The sequence below is a fragment of the Triticum aestivum genome, chromosome 1D, assembly GCF_018294505.1.
Source record: "Triticum aestivum cultivar Chinese Spring chromosome 1D, IWGSC CS RefSeq v2.1, whole genome shotgun sequence".
NCBI classification, from domain to species: Eukaryota; Viridiplantae; Streptophyta; class Magnoliopsida; order Poales; family Poaceae; genus Triticum; species Triticum aestivum.
The window spans coordinates 248,464,943-248,484,713 of NC_057796.1; positions in this window are offsets into that span (position 1 = coordinate 248,464,943).

Consider the following 19,771-nt stretch of genomic DNA (forward strand, 5'->3'; position numbering starts at 1 on the left):
ACAGGGCGCTGACGTGGCGCGCAGCGGTTGGCCGGGCGCGGCGGCGGGGATCTGTCCGGCAGCGGCGGACGCGTTCGGTGGCGGCGGAGGACGATTTGGCTAGGGTTTGGACCCGGATTTCGAAGGGGGAGGTGTTTTTAAAGGTAGAGGGAGCTAGGGAACTCCAAATGGAGCACGGTTTTCGCCCACACGATCGTGATCGAACGACCGAGAGCATGGAAGTGACTTAGAGGGGTTTTGGCTGTTTGGAGGGGGGGTTTCTACAACACACAAAAGGACTTTGCGGTTACCCGGTTAACCGTTGGAGCATCAAACGACCTCCAAATGGAACGAAACTTGACAGGACTCGGTCCATTCCGAGAACGTTCAACACCCGCTCACTAAAGAAACAAGAGGGGGGCGCCGGAGGAGGTGGGAGTGCCGGATTGCAAAACGGACAACGGGGAAAATGCTCGGATGCATGAGACGAACACGTATGCAAATGAGATGCACATGATGACATGATATGAGATGCATGACATGAACAAAATGCAAAACGAAAAACAAAACCCGACCACGAAGGGAATATCACAACACATAGCCGAAAATGGCAAGAGTTGGAGTTACAAATATGGAAAGTTACATCCGGGGTGTTACAACACTGCACCACTACGAGAGGATCTCGTCCCAAGATCTAGGACTGAAAGAACTCCGGATATTCGGAACGGAGATGATCCTCGCATTCCTAGGTGGCTTCTCAGTCGGAATGGTGTGACCACTTCACTTTCAGGAATTTGATTGACTTGTTGCGAGTCTTGCGCTCAGTTTCTTCAAGAATAGCAACGGGGTGCTCATGATAAGACAGATCTTCTTGGAGGTCAATCTCTTCGAAGTTGATGGTGCGCTCAGGAGTCTTGAAGCACTTGCGAAGCTATGACACGTGGAACACATCGTGCACGTTCGCGAAGTTGGAAGGAAGCTCAAGTTGATAGGCGAGGTCGCCTCTTTTGCCAATGATCTTGAAAGGATCCACGTATCTAGGGGCAAGCTTCCCTTTGATACCGAAGCGACGAATGCCTTTCATTGGAGAGACGCAGAGGTAGACATGGTCTCCGATCTCGAAAGCCACATCACGGTGCTTACTATCATAGTAACTCTTCTGGCGCGATTGCGCGGCTTTGAGATTTTCACGGATGACTTTACACATTTCTTCAGCCTCTGTGATTAAGTCATTTCCAAGAAGTTGGCGTTCACCAGTCTTTGACCAATTGAGAGGAGTACGACACTTTCTGCCATAGAGGATTTCGAATGGGGCCTTGCCCGAACTCGCTTGGAAGCTGTTGTTGTAGGAGAATTCGGCATATGGAAGACAATCTTCCCATTTCATGCCAAAGGAAATGACACAAGCCCTGAGCATATCTTCAAGAATTTGATTGACTCGCTCGACTTGGCCACTAGTTTGAGGATGGAATGCTGTGCTGAAGCGAATGTTGGTGCCCATGGCCTTCTGGAAGGAGTCCCAGAACTTAGAAGTGAAGATACTTCCACGATCTGAAGAAATCAATTGTGGAATGCCGTGCAAGGAGACAATCCTGGAGGTGTATAGCTCTGCCAACTGAGCTGCTGTGATAGATTCTTTGATTGGAAGGAAATGAGCCACTTTAGAAAGCTTGTCGATGACAACGAAGATAGCATCATTTCCGCACTTGGACTTGGGAAATCCAGTCACGAAGTCCATTTCGATATGATCAAACTTCCATTTTGGGATAGCAAGAGGTTGGAGGAGACCAGCTGGTCGTTGGTGTTCTGCTTTCACCCTTCGACAGACATCACATTCATTCACGAATTGAGCGATTTCTCGCTTCATTCGAGTCCACCAATACGACTGCTTGAGGTTATGGTACATCTTCGTACTTCCAAGATGAATGGAAAGAAGAGAATTGTGTGCCTCGTTCATTATGACTTTCCTTAGATCACCTTTAGGAACCACAATCCGGTCCTCGAAGAACAAAGTGTCTCTGTCATCAGTGCGATAGTACTTGTATTTGGAAAGACCCTTGTCGATACCACGTTTCACCTTCTTCACCATGGTATCCAGGAGTTGTGCCTCACGAATTTGATCTTCCAAAGTAGGAGAGACTAAGAGGTTGGCAAGAAAGCCTTGAGGAACAACTTGGAGATTCAGCTTGCGGAAAGCTTCACAAAGATCCGGTTGAAATGGCTTGAGGATTAAGCTATTGCAATAAGCCTTCCTGCTCAAAGCATCTGCAATGACATTGGCTTTGCCTGGAGTATATTCAATACTCAGATTGTACTCTTGAATCATTTCGACCCATCGAGTCTGCCTGAGATTGAGGTTGGGCTGAGTGAAGATGTAATTGAGACTCTTGTGATCGGTGAAAATGTCGACTTTTCTTCCCAACAAGAGATGTCACCATGTGATTAATGCATGGACAACTGCCGCCAACTCAAGATCGTGAGTGGGGTAGTTCTTTTCGTTGGGCTTCAACTGATGAGAGGTATAGGCCACAAATTTCTTCTCTTGCATTAACACAGCACTGAGACCTTGAAGAGAAGCATCACATAAAACTTCAAATGGTTTGGATTCGTTAGGAGGAGTTAAGACAGGAGCTGTGACGAGTTTCTCTTTGAGAGTGTTGAAAGCAACGTCACACTCAGGAGACCAGACATACTTCACATGCTTATGGAGGAGGTTGGAAAGAGGCTTTGCAATCTTAGAGAAATTCTCAATGAATCTTCGGCAATAGCTTGCAAGACCAAGAAAACTGCGAAGCTGTTTGACATTCTGAGGAGGTTCCCAATTCACAATTGCAGACACCTTCTCGGGATTAACAGCGATGCCCTTGGCAGAGATAATATGACCAAGGTAAAGAACTTCATCGAGCCAAAACTCACATTTTGAAAACTTCGCATAGAATTGATACTCTCTGAGCTTGTCGAGCACCAATCGCAAATGTTTGGCATGATCCTTCTTATTCTTGGAGAAGACCAATATATCATCGAGATACACCAGGACGAATTCATTGCTATAGGGGTTGAAGATGAAATTCATCATCCGAGAGAATGTTGGAGGAGCATTGACAAGGCCGAAAGACATGACAGTATATTCATAAGAACCAAAGCTTGTTCTGAATGCTGTCTTGGGAATATCTTCTTCACGAATGTGAATCTGATGATAACTCATACGATGGTCAAGCTTGGAGAATACTTTAGCACCTTTGAGTTGCTCGAATAGCTCATTGATGTTGGGAAGTGGATACTTGTTCTTGATTGTCTTCTTGTTCAATGGACGGTAGTCGACACAAAGTCGTTCCGTGCCATCCTTCTTCTGGACAAAAATAACACCACAACCCCATGGAGATGAACTCGGTCTGATCAAACCCAGACGCTCTTGTTCATCGAGCTGTTTCTTCAATTCCTTCAGCTCCTTGGGTCCAACCTTGTATGGACGCTTGCAAACGGGTTCCGTGCCCGGCTCAAGATCGATAACGAACTCAACTGGCCGGTGAGGAGGCATACCCGGTAGCTCTTCTGGAAAGACATCTTGGTACACACAAACGACTGGAATTTCAGAGATGGCATTCAACTCGCCCTTCTCATTGAGAGAAAACAACCGAATGGTTTCATCACGAGTGTTGAGGATATAACCATTGGAGTCACTCGCCCAGGAGGGGCCGGGTTATGTCATAATGATCATCACGTGAAGCCCAGTACCAAGCTTGAGGATGGCGGATCAATAATGGGCTTAAGACCCGGAGGCGGCTTAAGGCCCGTAGTGATAACCCGCCGTTATGGCAAGACTTGTAATGTAAGGCAAGAGTAGTTAAGAGTCCAAGCCGGATACTGTCATAAGCCGGCCGGGACTCTGAGAGCCGCGGGGCGTCAACCTCTCTATATAAAGGGACGACCTGACGGCGGTTCAGGACGAGAGACAACAGATCGAGAGCCGGGCATAGCGATTAAGCTCCCTGGTCATCGAAACCCAAGTAATACCACCTCAACTGGACGTAGGCTTTTACCTTCACCGTCAGGGGCCGAACCAGTATAACCCTCATGTTCCTTGTCCCGTTTAACCCCTTTAAGCTTCCTAGCTGTGATGGCTCCACGACTAAGTCCTTGCACGAGGACATCTGCCGTGACAATTCCACGACAGTTGGCGCCCACCATGGGGCTGACGCACGGCGGATTTGAGTTCTTGAAGGGCAGCTTCGAAGGGCTCAAGGGATACGCTGTGGGCCGGATGACCAAGAGTCGTCGCGGCAAGCTCTACATCGACGATACAAACTGGGGCCCCGACGCCGGCTCAATTGAGTACGGGTACCGGGTCCCCTTCGGCGGAATCCATGTCTTTATTGGCAAGATTGGTGAGTCGGGCCCTGAGCCGGACCTTTGCACCGGTCTCATCGAGACGGCTCAACGTGCACGACCCGCCCGGACTTTGCCTGCCTTGAAGCGTGCTTTCGTGGGATGCGTCCATGGAGAGCTCTCTGAAGGATCTGGATCTGGTGACGAGACGGCCGCTCGCTCTAACGGCAAGTCATCCACAGAGGAGACCGATTCGTTATACCAACTTCAAGATGGCAGGCTCAGGGGTTGTTCCGATGGCGACAGTATTCCGGACCCCTTTGAGCCGCCGAGCCGGGTTGGAATCTTCATGGCTGGCGCACAACCTGTTCAAAACCCCACCGCCGGGGCAGGAAGCCATGTGCCGTCGCCGGCTCAGGTGCTGATGGATCTCACAGACAAGATGACGGCCCTGTTAACCGCTACGGTCGCCCCAGCGGATCAAGCTCAGCATGACGCGGAGGTGGCACAGTTAAAGCTGGATCTAGCAAAAGCCAAGGAGGATCTGGCGGCGGAAGGGATCAGGATGGCTGCGAAGAGGGCGGCTCTCGACGCCCAGACTCAGCTGATTCAGGCACAGTCTTTCCGGCTCACGATGGATCAGAACGCATCCAATGAGGTCATGAGAAGGAGGCATCAAAAGGCCCAATCTCGACTCCCTCCCGTTTACGATCCTCGAAACCTCTTCAACACGCCTGGTGCAGGGCCCAGTAACCCGCCAGAGGTCACGACGCCCGGGGCTGGAACGCCAATTCAGCCCCAAGTGATGGGGCCTCCCCGGGTGAACGCTGCCCCGCCTCAGTATGTGCCGATACCACCGGGTCATTATGCCAACCCGTTGGAAAACATGGTCGCCGCGGCGGCGCGACTGGCGGCTCTCCCAATCGATGGCGACTCTCCAACGGCGGTTGAAACCCGCCGGGTCAGAGAACTCCTTCAGACGGCTCTGGCGCAGCAGGAGGCATATTCTTATAGCCGGGACAGGATTCATTCAACCCCTCATCCAGGCCGGAGCCCGAGTTATAGCAGACACATGGTCTCAGCGACCGGCTCAAGCAACGTCCGACGCCATGACTTGCCTCCTGGCCACGGCCCGGCTCATAACGGAGCCTTTCATGCGGTAGACCAAGACAGAGCACGGCAAGAGGCGGAGCAGGCGCCTCAGTTGACGGCTTACCAGCCACCCCCGGCTTATCCGACGGCTTCTATTGATGCGGGTATACCTACAAGGACTGGAGGTGTCCCTTGTCTGGTGCCGGCTCTCCGCAATGAACGTCTGCCCAAGGATTTCAGAGGGCCTAGGAAGGTGCCTAATTACACGGCTGATTTACAACCCGGAGCCTGGATCGAGAGTTACGAGATGGCCATGGAGTTGCTGGAGGTCAGTGAAGCAGCAATGGCCAAGTACTTCACCATGATGTTGGATGGAACTGCCCACACTTGGTTGAAGGGACTGCCACCAAACTCTATCAGGTCTTGGGCTGAACTAAAAGCCTGGTTCATCCAAAACTTCAAAGATACCTGTAGGCAGTCTATGTCAATTGTGGATTTGACTAACTGTACGCAGCAGGAGGGTGAATCTACAACCCATTGGGTTCGCCGGGTCAAAGAGATAATACATTCATCTGATAAGATGGATGCCGGCTCTGCAGTCTTAATGTTAGAGCAGAATTGTCGCTTTGCGCCCCTGAAGATGAAGCTTGGGCGGCTCAAGCGCGATTGCAACGATATGGGTACGCTGATGGCGGCTCTGGTTAAGTACGCCGACTCTGATAGTACCAAGGATCCCGCGTCGGCTGATGAAAGGACAGGGAAGGGAAAACGGAATGGCAATGGCAAGGGCCCCCAGCATAACTGGGCTAACCAGGGAGGTAACAAGCATAAGGCTTATGGCAGTATGGAGTTTGTGGCCAACACCAGTTCACAGGGTAACAACCACCGGCGCAAGGGGAGACCGCCTCCCCGCGCCGGCGGGTCAGGTCCGACGCTTGAGCAGTTGTTGAATGAGCCTTGTCCAAGGCATGGCTCTAGGGAAAAGCCGGCCACTCATCTGTGGAAGGACTGCGCAATCATGAAGGCCTTTAAGAATTCTAATGCTTTCAATGGCAATAATGGCCCGGGCGGCGGCTCAGGCGCCGGCGGCTTGCATGGCCCGGGCGGCGGCTCAAATTCCAATTCTCAGAATGTTCAAGGGGGCTTTAATCAGCAGTCCGGCCAGGGTCATCAGCAGCAGCAGCAGGGGGGATACCAGACCAATCCAAAGCAGCTCAATGGTGGACAGTATCATGTGTTTACCACCAGTCTGTGCAAGCGAGATCAGAAGCTTCATAAAAGGGCTGTGAATGCTGTTGAGCCGGCGGTTCCACGCTATTTAAGATGGTCTGAGCAGCCTATTGTGTGGAGTATGGAAGATCACCCTCCCCAGGTTGATAATCCGGGTCACCTGGCTCTGGTGGTGGCTCCTCAGGTGGGGGATATAAATTTACTAAAGTGCTCATGGACGGAGGCAGCAACATCAACATCCTCTATTATGAGACCTTCCGTCGTATGGGGTTGATTGATAAGAACCTCAGCCAGTCCAATACTGTTTTCCATGGTGTGGTGCCTGGTAAGTCGGCATATCCAGTTGGTAAGATCGAGCTGGAAGTGGCTTTTGGAGATGAGTACAACTACAGGGCGGAAAAATTAACCTTTGAGGTGGTTAAGATAAGAAGTCCGTATCATGCTTTATTTTGGCGGCCGGCTTGCGCCAAGTTCATGGCACGGCCGTGTTACGTTTATTTGCAGCTCAAGATGCCGGGTCACAATGGGACCATTACGGTTCATGGCAGCCGAAAGATAGCCTTGGAGTGTGAGGAAGGTGACGCGGCTTATGCAGAATCTGTTTGTGCAACAGAGGAGTTGAAGTTTTACAAGGACAATGTTGACCCGGCAGATATGACGTCTTTGAAAAAGCCGACCACGGAGCATGAGCCGGCAATGAAATTTAAGTTAGCTGATGAAACTAAACTTGTTGACTTCATTCCAGGTGACTCATCTCAGCAGTTTAGCATCAGTGCCAATCTGGATCCGAAATAGGAAGGCGCGCTCATCGAGTTCATCCGTGAGAATAGGGACATTTTTGCATGGAAACCTTCTGACATGCCAGGTGTACCTAGAGAACTCGCTGAGCACACTCTCAATATTGATCCGAAATTTAAGCTGGTCAGGCAATTCCTTCGGCGGTTTAATGAGGAGAGGCGGAAAGCCATTGGTGAGGAGGTGGCCCGGCTCTTGGCGGCCGGGTTTATTGTTGAAGTTTTTCATCCAGAATGGTTAGCTAACCCGGTACTCGTGCTCAAGAAGAATGGCACCTGGCGGATGTGTGTGGACTACACGGACTTAAACAAGGCTTGTCCGGCTGATCCTTTTGCTCTCCCCCGTATTGATCAAATCATTGATGCTACGGCGGGTTGTCAGCGGTTAAGTTTTTTGGATGCTTATTCTGGATACCATCAGATTAAAATGGCAGTTAAGGACCAGGAGAAGACGGCGTTCATCACTCCCTTTGGAGCCTTCTGTTATGTGTCTATGCCTTTTGGACTCAAGAGTGCACAGGCGACTTATCAGCGTTGTGTGCAGAATTGTCTTCATAACCAGATTGGGCGCAATGTTCATGCCTATGTGGATGATATCGTGGTTAAGTCCAGGGAGAAGGAGACCCTGGTAGATGATCTTAGAGAAACCTTTGATAATCTCCGGGTTTACAAGATGATGCTTAACCCGGCCAAGTGTGTTTTTGGTGTTCCCGCAGGCAAGCTCTTGGGTTTCCTGGTTTCTCACAGAGGCATTGAAGCTAACCCGGAAAAGATCAAGGCAATCACCTCTCTGGCTAAACCGGCGTGCATAAACGACGTCCAGCGTCTGGCGGGCCGCATCGCTGCTTTGAGCCGATTAATTAGCCGTTTGGGTGAAAAGGCCATGCCACTGTACCAGTTGATGAAGAAGACAGATGACTTTGTCTGGAATGATGCTGCTAATGCTGCTTTTGAGGATTTGAAGAGACAGCTGGCTGAGCCCCCAGTTCTCGCTGGTCCTGTTGACAAGGAGCCCTTATTGCTGTATGTAGCCGCTAACACACGAGCCGTCAGTGTGGCTGTGGTGGTGGAGCGCAAGGAAGAGGGTAAGGAGTATCCGGCTCAGCGGCCGGTTTACTATGTCAGTGAAGTCCTCATTGAGTCCAAACAACGGTATCCACATTGGCAGAAGCTTGTGTACAGGGTATTCATGGCAAGCCGGAAGCTTAAGCATTATTTCCAGGGTCACCCTATCACGGTGGTTAGTTCTGCTCCCCTAGGAGATATCATCCAAAACAGAGAAGCCACAGGAAGAGTGGCTAAGTGGGCTATAGAGCTTGGGCCTCATGGTCTGAAATATGTGCCACGCACTGCTATCAAATCTCAAGCATTGGTGGATTTCATCAACGATTGGACAGAGCTGCAGGTGCCTGAAGAGAAACCGGATAATACATACTGGACTATTCACTTCGACGGGTCTAGGCAATTGGAGGGCTCGGGGGCTGGAGTTGTATTAACTTCCCCTTGAGGTGACAAGTTTTGCTATGTGCTACGGTTGATGTTTCCCTGTACTAACAACGCGGCTGAGTACGAGGCCTTGCTCCATGGTCTTCGGATGGCTAAGAAGATGAGCTTGAGCCGGGTAAGGTGCTTTGGCGACTCAGATTTAGTGGCTCAACAAGTGTCAGGCAAGTGGGATTCCAAGGACCCTCTCATGGCGGCTTATCGCCGTGAAGTTGATGCCATTGCTGGACACTTTCAGGGCTACCAAGTAGAGCACATTGATCGTAGGAAGAACGAGGCGGCTGATGCATTAAGCCGGCTGGGCTCTCAGCGAAAGCTGGTGCCGCCTAATACTTTCTTGGACATTTTGCATAACCCTTCTGTTAAGTTGCCTACAGAGGAAGACTTGGTTGTCCCTGACCCGGAGGCACAGTTAGTGGCGGCTCTCCACATTACCCCAGACTGGACAGTACCATACTTGGCTTACATGACCCGAGGAGAATTTCCTGAGGATGAAACTTTGGCCAGACAAATAACCCGGCGGTCTAAGTCAATGATAATTATCAATGGCGAGCTGCATCGTCGCAGTGTCACTGGAACTTTCCAGCGTTGTGTTTCCCCTGAGGAAGGTCAAGAAATTTTACGTGAGATTCACGAGGGGGATTGTGGTCATCATGCCGGCTCAAAATCCCTTGTGGCCAAGGCTTTTCGTCATGGTTTTTATTGGCTGACGGCTCATGCTGATGCGGAGGACTTGGTCAGTAAATGTGACGGTTGTCAGAGGTTCTCGCGACGGGCTCATGTGCCGGCTCAGGAGCTGAGGATGATTCCAATTACTTGGCCATTTGCGGTCTGGGGGCTTGATATGGTTGGGCCTTCTAAAAGATCCAAGGATAAGAAGACTCACATCTTGGTGGCGGTCGACAAGTTCACAAAGTGGGTTGAAGCAGAGCCAGTTAGTAAGTGTGATGCAGCCACAGCGGTTCAGTTCATGAAAAGGGTGGTATTTCGCTTTGGTTTTCCACATAGCATTATAACTGACAATGGTACCAATCTGTCTAAAGGCGCCATGGAGGAGTTTTGTCAACGAGAGCATATCCGACTTGATGTTTCATCTATGGCTCACCCTCAATCCAATGGTCAAGCTGAGAGAGCTAATCAGGAGATTTTGAAGGGCAACAAGCCTCGGCTTTTGGTCCCTTTGCAACGGACGCCGGGTTGTTGGGTGGAGGAGTTACCCTCCGTGTTATGGAGCATCAATACTACTCCTAACAAATCTACGGGTTACACGCCTTTCTTCATGGTTTATGGAGCGGAAGCAGTCCTCCCTAGCGACATCCGTCATGACTCGCCTCGAGTGGCGGCTTATGTTGAGGCGGATAATGAGCGGGCGCGCCAAGATGCTCTTGACTTGTTGGACGAATAGCGTGATGTGGCAGCAGCTCGCTCGGTGATTTACCAACAAGACCTGCGCCGTTATCACAACCGCCGGGTTAAGTCCCGGGTCTTCCAGGAAGGTGATCTGGTGCTCCGGCTCATCCAAGATCAAACAGATGCACACAAGTTATCCCCGCCTTGGGAAGGGCCCTTTGTGGTCAGCAAGAACTTGCACAACGGGTCATACTACCTTATCGATGTTCGGGAGCACAAAGATTCACGTAAGTCGGAGGAACAGACCCGTCGGCCATGGAACATAGCTCAGCTTCGGCCTTATTACACTTGAGCCACTAGCTCTCATAATGTACATATTTCTATAGCCATGTATATATTATGATAAATAATAAAGCAGGACCTCTGTCCTTTTCTCCTCCAAAGGTAAACATGTTATTTCCATTACAACATTACATGGTCACTTGGAGGTGGATCCGGCTTACGATCGTATTCGAATCTAGCCGTTAACAATATAATCACCTGGGGCTTCCTGTTCAAACATAGGTCGTATTCGAACCAAAGAGAACATAGCTATCGATGCCCACTTGATTGGCAAATTGCCGAGCTCATTGGGGAGTTTTTCTTGATCATATTTGAATCATGGCTCAACCCCCTTTGGGAACCAACGTGGATCATATTCGAATCAGCGTCGTTAAACAACTCTTAAGGTCATTTGGGGGCTTCGTGTTCAAACATAGGTCGTATTCGAACCAAAGAGAACATAGCTGTCGGTACCCTCTTGATCGGCAACGCCAAAGCCACTGGGGGCTTTATGATCGCATTCGAATCTTAGCTTAACCCCTTTGGGACGGTTCTCTGGTCATATTCGAATCAGAAGCCCTTAAGTTTTGATCTTTTGGTTTACAACAAGTTGTTTTGATCATATCAACAGTGTGCAAGGGTGGTTCTTACTCCGCCGGCTTAACTTTGATTAACAATGTTGATAGTACACAATAATCATTATCGATGCTGGTGAACCGGAGTTGAGATCTTAACCTCATTATTCAGGTTACATAAACCGGAAGTATACTTGAAGGCTTGTAAGTATGCTATTATGGTTACCTCGAGGATATAATTGAGGGCCGGTCTTTGGTGACTTTGGTTCATATTCCGGGTTATACGTAAAGTATATGACTCTCAGTGCGGTAAGCGCCCAGAGACTTGTGATTTGTTTTCTATGCAGGACAATTAAAGACAACTTTTTAACTTAAGGAAAGTAGATGATCGAACATAACCCGGAGGAATATAAAGGAGCAGCTTCAATGGAGTTAAGCCTTCTACGCGTGCACGATGGCACGACAAAATTAAGTGTTTGTCCTACTCTATTACAAGACTCCTCGAGTCCAAAAGGTGAGGCATTGTTTTTAAGGTGTAACCATGAGCCGCCTAAGAAATCAAGGTGCTTGTTGGGTCGAAGCTCCCGGCTCATCCCTCTCCGCTCCTCCGGCTGTTTCCATGACCTGGAAGGTTGATGATTTCCGGTCAATGCCGCTCAAAGCTCCAAATTGAGCCTCGTCATCAATTAACCCGGCCGGGTCAACTTCTGGGGCGAAGGTATGCTTACGAGTCGGAGGGATCAGGATGATTGCTTCATAGCGTGGAGTGGGGATCCTCTGATTCTCCGCGTCATAGCCCGGCTGATACTTGGTAAGGTCGGTGTCATTCCCAATCAAGGTGGCCACCGGGCGCACGCTCTTCACACAGGCAGCAAAGTCTTTCTGGTCAAAGGGGGTGCCATCTTCCTTCAGGCTGGGGTATCCAAGAGCGATGTCGGCCGGGTCTAACTCCGGTAGAAACGCCTTGGCCCGGCTCAGAGCAGCTATAGCTCCGGCTCTTGCAGAAGCCCGTCTCAGCTCTTGGAAGCGTTGAGGAAGAACGGCAAGCCGCCTGAGTACGTCTGCCAGGTGAGTGGGAACCTCATTAGACAGAGCCACAACAGCTAAAGCACGTTGTGACCCGGTGTAGAGTTGCTCCACCAAGGTGTAAACAGCCTTCAGCTTGGTCAGCACGTTCTGATTAAGATTGGAGCTTCTGGGACCTGCGTAATAGCGTCAGGTGAGCTGATGGCAACGGTGGGACTCATAAGATATGAAGAGTGTGAACTTGTTAAGGGCTTATAGGATAGCTTACCGAAGATTGCGGAGACCATCTGTGACACATGGTGTTTTAAGCCGGAGAGTTCAGCGGTTCTTTCAGTAAGAGCAGCCTCCGCTTGTTCGGCCCGGCTGAGCAAGGCAGTCTTCTCATCGGCCCAAGTTTTTCTTTTTGTTTCAAATTTTTCCTTCAATTTTTCTTGTGCAGCAACACTGAACTCAAACTTGGCATTGGCCTTCCGGGTCTCAGTTTCCTGAGTCTTCACGCGGTTCTTCAGCTCAGAGATTTCCGACTCAAATTTCTTGCAGGCAGCCTGTACAAATTCCGGGTTACAGTTTGAGTGGTTATCATGCAACATTAAAGTCCCAAGCACTTTGCAAGCAAAGACACTTGGCACTTGGGGGCTAATGTATGTTGAAAGATCTATTTATAAGTGCCGGTTCATGAAGATAAGCTGGAAGTTAAGTCTACAACATATTCTATCATAAGTAATAGACTTGGGGGCTAGCATGGTAAGGATGACTATGGAGCAAGCAAGAGAGTTGTACCTCAGATTTTTGCTGTATCTGCTTCACCATGTCAATCTCCAAGTCCCGGCTGTTGTGCACTTGACTAATATAACCAGAAACAATGTCTCCAATGCTCAAGTTGGCATAGTCAGTGATATCCAGTCTGGCCCTGCGGCGCTCCAGCAGTTCTTCTTTAGCAGAGCATCTGGCCAGCACAGTGGGTCTTCCCGGCTCAACGTATTCGGTCCGGGTAATTACCACATCCGGGTCATCAGCCGGTTGAGCTGAGCTGGGGATCTCCGGTCAGAACTCTCCATGGCTTGTTGTTCAGTTGGAGCGGTGGTTTCTGGAGCTGATGCAGACAGCGGCTCAGAAGCAGAGGCGTTGGGTTCAGTCAAGACCAGGTCTTCGACCGGGTGACTTTTCTTTGCCCTCTTGCTGAGTTTTGCTTGTGCGCTGAAAGTCAAAAGGTTAGTGCAAAAACATGAGTAAGATAAAGCACAAAATAAGCCGATTATCATTACCCGGGTGCGGTCTTGAAAGCCGGCAAGTTAGATTGCATGGAGTCACCGGAGGAAGGTGAAGTTTCCTGATAGTTTGAATCAGACGAATTGAGTGGTTGACGAGTGACACCCGCTAAAGGATGTGAAAAGGGTATAAGTTGGAGATAACCTCAATCCGGCGTTTCCTTGATGCTTCAGGTAAGCAGGAGGAGAGGTCTGCATCCTTGTTGGTCCGGGTGTGTCTCCGGCTCTCATGAATCTGTCGCTTCAAAAGAAATTGAGGATCTTGATAAGCTAAAGGATGTGAAAATCTTACTTTCCGGGTTACTCTTCGGACTTTCAGCCTTGGCAAGGGCTCCGGGTCGGAGGAAAGTATAGTTACCTCTTCAATCACCGGGTTACTCGCTCTGGTATCATCCTGCTGATAATCAGTGTCAATAAGGTGGTTAAAAACAGACGAAAAACAAAAGAAGAGCCTAAAGAATCAAGGGCTACCTCTGACTCGAAGCTATCATCCAACTGAAGCAGCTGTGAGGCGCTAGGCTTACTCCCCTTCTTGCGGGAAGCGGCTCTCCTGGCGGCTTTTTTAGCCTTCCTGGCTTTTTTAGCAGCCTCATGGTCATACCTGACCTTCCAGAACTTGTCATTAGCCTGAAAAATGCAACAAAGGTTTCCTTGAAGTTAAAACGAAAATTGTTAAAATGGAAAGTAAAGTGCTCAGATCGGTAGCTTACCGCCGGAGCCGGGTTAGCTTGGCAGAAGGGGCTTAAGCCGATCCTCCCGCGGTCTGCTAAGCTCTCGTTCAAGAGGGACTTGGTCATGTCGTCAACGACGTCCTCAGGTAGGTCGTTGGGGCTGTGCCGCAGAGGATCATCCTTCCGGCCCGTGTAATCACACATTAAGCCGGGGCGGCGGCTCAAGGGAATCACCCGCCAAGCAATCCAGACCCGGACCAGATCAACGCCGTTAAGGCCATTTCCCAGAAGAGCCTTAATCTTGTTGATGGTGGGGATCAGTGGTTGACGCTCAGCTTGAGATAGTTTGTCTGGCAGGGGGTGATTTGGCTCCAGACGCAGGGCACGAAAGCCGGACAGAGGGTTCTCATCAGCCGGAGAAGTATCTTGGCAGTAGAACCATGTCTGGTTCCAGTCCTTTGGGTGGCTTGGTGGCTCAGCATAAGTAAAGAGGCAATCTCTCCGTCGTTGAATGGAGATTCCACCAAGTTCCAAGCTAGGCCCGTTGGCGCATTCATTCTGGCGGTTCAAATAAAATAACTCCCTAAAGAGTAGCAGGCTAGGTTCCTCTCCAAGGTATACCTCACAAAACACTTGAAAGTTACAAATGTTCGACACGGAATTGGGTCCAATGTCTTGAGGTCGCAGATCGAAAAATTCAGAACGTCTCTGAAGAATTTTGAGCCGGGAGGAGCAAAGCCCTGGCTCATGTGATCAGCAAATATCACAACCTCTCCGTCTCTTGGTTGAGGTCTTTCTTCGGACGGGTCAGGGGAACGATAGGACATGACCTCCTTTTTAGGCAGGTAACCCGTCTTCACGAAATCATCTAAAGTATCATCAGTAACATTGGATCTCATCCAGTTGCAAGTAATGGGTGCCTTGGGAGCCTTGGGCGGCATTGTGAAAGAAGAAAGCCTATGACAAAAGGAAATGTCCGGTTCAAATATAAGCCGGAGGAAGATTACAGTTCAATATTCAAGATGGCGGCTTATGAAGGGGCCTAATGATATATGGCTAATTGTGTCGGGTTATCTAAGCCGCTGTGGGCATCATGAGTAATTCAAGTTGTTTAAAACTCTATCATAAATGAGCCGGAAATTTCACAGTGCATGGCCTCTTTTAAGCCGGAGATATGAGCCGCCATAGCTAACAGATGCAATTTTTGACTAAGTGTGGCACAAACAAGTTTCACAGATTGCAGTAATTATTTTGGATCAAACGATCGTCTAGAAAGGAAAAATTTCTAGACCTAGAAAGCTGATACAGAGAAGTTCATAAGCTCGGAACGAGGTCTTTTTGTGCCAAAGGGGATCTACTAGCATGAAAATGAGTGAGAAACTACTACCGCAGGGAGTCTATACCATTTTTAGATCAAAGGGAACCTCGGTGGCGGAACTGTGAAGAACTTGAGATGAACAGCGAAGAACAGGGGAAGAACGACAGAACCCTAATGCGGATCTACTGTAGGGAGGTGCAAGGACTTACTGGCGCTGATGAGATGCGGAGCTCGCCGCCGTTTCTCTGGACCAGTTCAGGGTGATGCAACGGCCAAGGTTGAGGAAGACAAGGGGCGCGGCAGCAGCGGCGGCGGCGGAGCTCGAGCTCTCGGGCGTCAGAGGAGGAAGACGATGGAAGAGAGGAGTGAATGAAGGCTTATGGGCCGGGCCTATTTATAAGGGTGACTGATAAATGGGCGCGAGAAACGAGGAGGCCAAGACGTGATTATCTCGCCACAGAAACGCCTCGATTTTCGGGATGGTCATTAAAGATAAGATCCGTTGGGATATGACAGAATAAAAAATGAATTTAATGGAAGATGACATCACGGCGGGTTACCAAGAATCCAGAAGATGACGTCACGGCGGGTTATAACTTTCGCACAAGCAAAAGCCAGAAGATTTTCTTTTAAAGGGATTGAAGATTGACATGAACCGGTTCAAATCAATCTAGGGCCTAATGTTGAGGATATAACCATTGGAGTCACCCGCCTAGGAGGGGCCGGGTTACGTCATAATGATCATCACGTGAAGCCCAGTACCAAGCTTGAGGATGGCGGATCAATAATGGGCTTAAGACCCGGAGGCGGCTTAAGGCCCGTAGTGATAACCCGCCGTTATGGCAAGACTTGTAATGTAAGGCAAGAGTAGTTAAGAGTCCGAGCCGGATACTGTCATAAGCCGGCCGGGACTCTGAGAGCCGCGGGGCGTCAACCTCTCTATATAAAGGGACGACCCGGCGGCGGTTCAGGACGAGAGACAACAGATCGAGAGCTGGGCATAGCGATTAAGCTCCCTGGTCATCGAAACCCAAGTAATACCACCTCAACTGAACGTAGGCTTTTACCTTCACCGTAAGGGGCCGAACCAGTATAACCCTCGTGTTCCTTGTCCCGTTTAACCCCTTTAAGCTTCCTAGCTGCGATGGCTCCACGACTAAGTCCTTGCACGAGGACATCTGCCGTGACAATTCCACGACAACGAGCGGCATAGATAATCACATTCTCAGAAGAGTGTGTCAATTGAATTTCCCTGGCAGCACAATCAAGTTGAGCCTTGTGCTTAGAAAGCCAGTCCATCCCGAGAATTAGATCAATATCCAAGTCACCAAGAACAATTGGTTTAGACAGAAATTTATAGTTCCCCATCTTGATGGAAACATCCGGAACCATGTAGCTTGCGTTCATGCATTTGCCCGGAGAGACAACTGCTAACGTTCTAGGCAATTCTTGGAAATGCAATTCATGCTTGGATGCAAATGGTCTTGAGATGAAACTAAGCGATGCACCAGTGTCAAAAAGAACTTTTGCAGGAATATCATTAACTGAGAGATTACCCATTATCACATCAGTAGATTCCTCCGCTTGAGCTGCATTCATCATGTTGACCTTTGCAAACTTTGGATTATGCTTGACCACTGCATTGCTGGAAGATCTCACAGGAGGAGGAGGCGGAAGGCGCCTTTGCTTGAAGCACTTGTTAGCATAGTGACCTTTCTGCTGACACTTGTTGCAAGTCACCTCCGAGAGTGGACGATGATAAGGAGCATTCGACTTTGGAGCTTGATTCTGAGACTTGTTCTGATAGCCAGAGTTGGAAGAGTGGGAAGATCCATGGCCACCTTTGTTCTTCTGCTAGTAGGGGTGACGAAAGGGAGGAGGAGGAGGCAACCAGAACTTCTGTTGCTTAGCAGCCACTAGTGAGGAAGAAGAAGACTGAACTGCGTCCCTGACTCTCTTCTTAGAAGCCTCACACTTGAGCTGAGTAGCCTCTTGCTTCAGTGCCATGTTATAGAATTGATCAAACTGAGTAGGCTCAACAAGAACGAGAGCTAACTGCAGATCCTCTCTAAGGCCACCTCTGAAGTGATAGATCATGCTCTTTTCATCAGGAACGTCTTGTTTAGCGAAGCGAGCAAGTTTCTGAAACTGGATGTTGAATTTATACACAGACATGTTGCCTTGCTTGAGATTGCGGAACTCCTCACGTTTGCTCTCAACAACACTTTGTGGAATATGGTGCGCTTTGAAGTCCCGACAGAAGTCAGTCCAAGTGATCACACGACCTCCTCTGGAATCTTTGTATTGTTGATACCAATCAACAGCTTGGTCCTTGAGCTGAAAAGAAGCGAACTTGACGTAGTCCTCAGGCCTGACATTGCTACATTCAAAATGCTTGTTGATGTCCACGAGCCAATCATCAGCATCTGTGGCCTCGGCACAGTAGCTGAAAGACTTGGGCTGATTTGCGAGAAACTGGTTGAGGGTAGCGAAGTGAGGCTGATTGTTGCCTTGACCTTGATTTCCTTGATTGCCTTGCCCTTGGGTGTGTTCTTGCAAGAGTTACAGAATCATCTGAGCATTGGCGTTGGTGGCTGCCATGATAGCTTGCCATGCCTCCGGAGGTGGAGGTGGTGGCGGAGGGTTCGCCTGACTCCCTTCATTGCGTTTCGGATTCTGACGCGTTGGCGGAGCCATCCTGAAGAGGGTGACATCCATTTAGCATCTTGATAGACAAATAGACAAGTAGAATCAACGGATAGAAATTGCAACATATAGTCTTCACAATAAACATTCGAACGAGGATGAAGGAATGAATTCCATAGTAAATCATCACACTTCCATTAAGGTGAGAAGCCACATAGAAAAAAAGGTATGGAATCAACATTTGACTTCGAAGCAACTCGAATACCACAATTCAAAACAAAACAAAGTATTGGCTTGCAGAATAAGCCGGAACAAACATATGATAGAGATTTCGTCCGAAGTTTTCATGGTGGGGCCCACACGGGCTCGATCGTACAGCACCATCATGTACAAGGCAGTGCACATGACATACGAAGCGTCCCCGAGTCGGCATAGCCAAGGACTCTTTAAGACACTACGAGACCACTGTAAAACCAACCGTGGAAAGGCGAACCACTAGACGTCGAACCCCAATCTCATATCATGCGTCTGTCGGAAAGATATCCTAGGAGCTACTTGAATTCCCACTTATAAACTCCCGAAACTTTCTGGTTATGCAATCTGGTGTTGGGGATACAGGGGACACAAAATATATCACCCAAACTAGCAATCCCTAGATCCAGCTGTATCCATCCGTCAACACATAACCAAGAAACCTTCGGAAATCATGTACCTCAACCTTCGAAAAGCATACGTTATACGAGTTATGGCATTACTCCCGAACTCCCGCCCCAGTACTGGGTGGCGTCGAGGTGATCTCACCAACAACTGCATAAAAGAGATTTCGATGTCGGCGAAACTCAGGTATTCCAGAACTGCAACGATAAAATTGTGACGACAACACCTTGGAGCTCAACTCCCCGGGATACTACCACAACCCCTAAATGTCAGGAGGCACCAAGAACAATGTTCTCGTCACAAAACCATCGAAACGATTCTAAGATACCCGCGAGATCCTAAAAAAAATTTAGTGAAATTTCAGGAGAGAAGAGTCAAACCTTCTACGTCAGGAGGCCTCACCACAGCAACGAAGGGACTGAGGAGTAAAAATAATCCTACTCTCCGATATATATAATCCTAAGACTCAAAACATTTTTGTCCTAGACTCAACAACGGCAGCGATTCGATCAAGCAGGGGGCTCCTAAGTCGGGGATGGCTCTGATTACCAACTTGTAACGCCCACGATGCGGCTATATCTCCCACGTGTCGAGGCACGACTTAGAGGCATAACCGCATTGTGGTTTTGTCGCAAGAAGGGTCATCTTCACACAATCCCATGTAAGGAACAAGAATGGGATAACGAGAGTTGGCTTACAATCGCCACTTCACACAATACATAAATATAATTCATACATCATCCAAAATCCACACATAGACCGACTACGGTCAAATCCAAATGAAAATAAGATAACCCCAAATGCTAGATCCCCGATCGTCCCAACTGGGCTCCACTACTAATCATCGGGAAAAGAAACATAGTACCACGTTCCTCATCGAACTCCCACTTGAGCTCGGTTGCATCATCTGCACTGGCACCGTCGGCACCTGCAACTGTTTTGGTAGAATCTGTGAGTCACGAGGACTCAGCAATCTCACACCCGCGAGATCAAGACTATTTAAGCTTATAGGAAA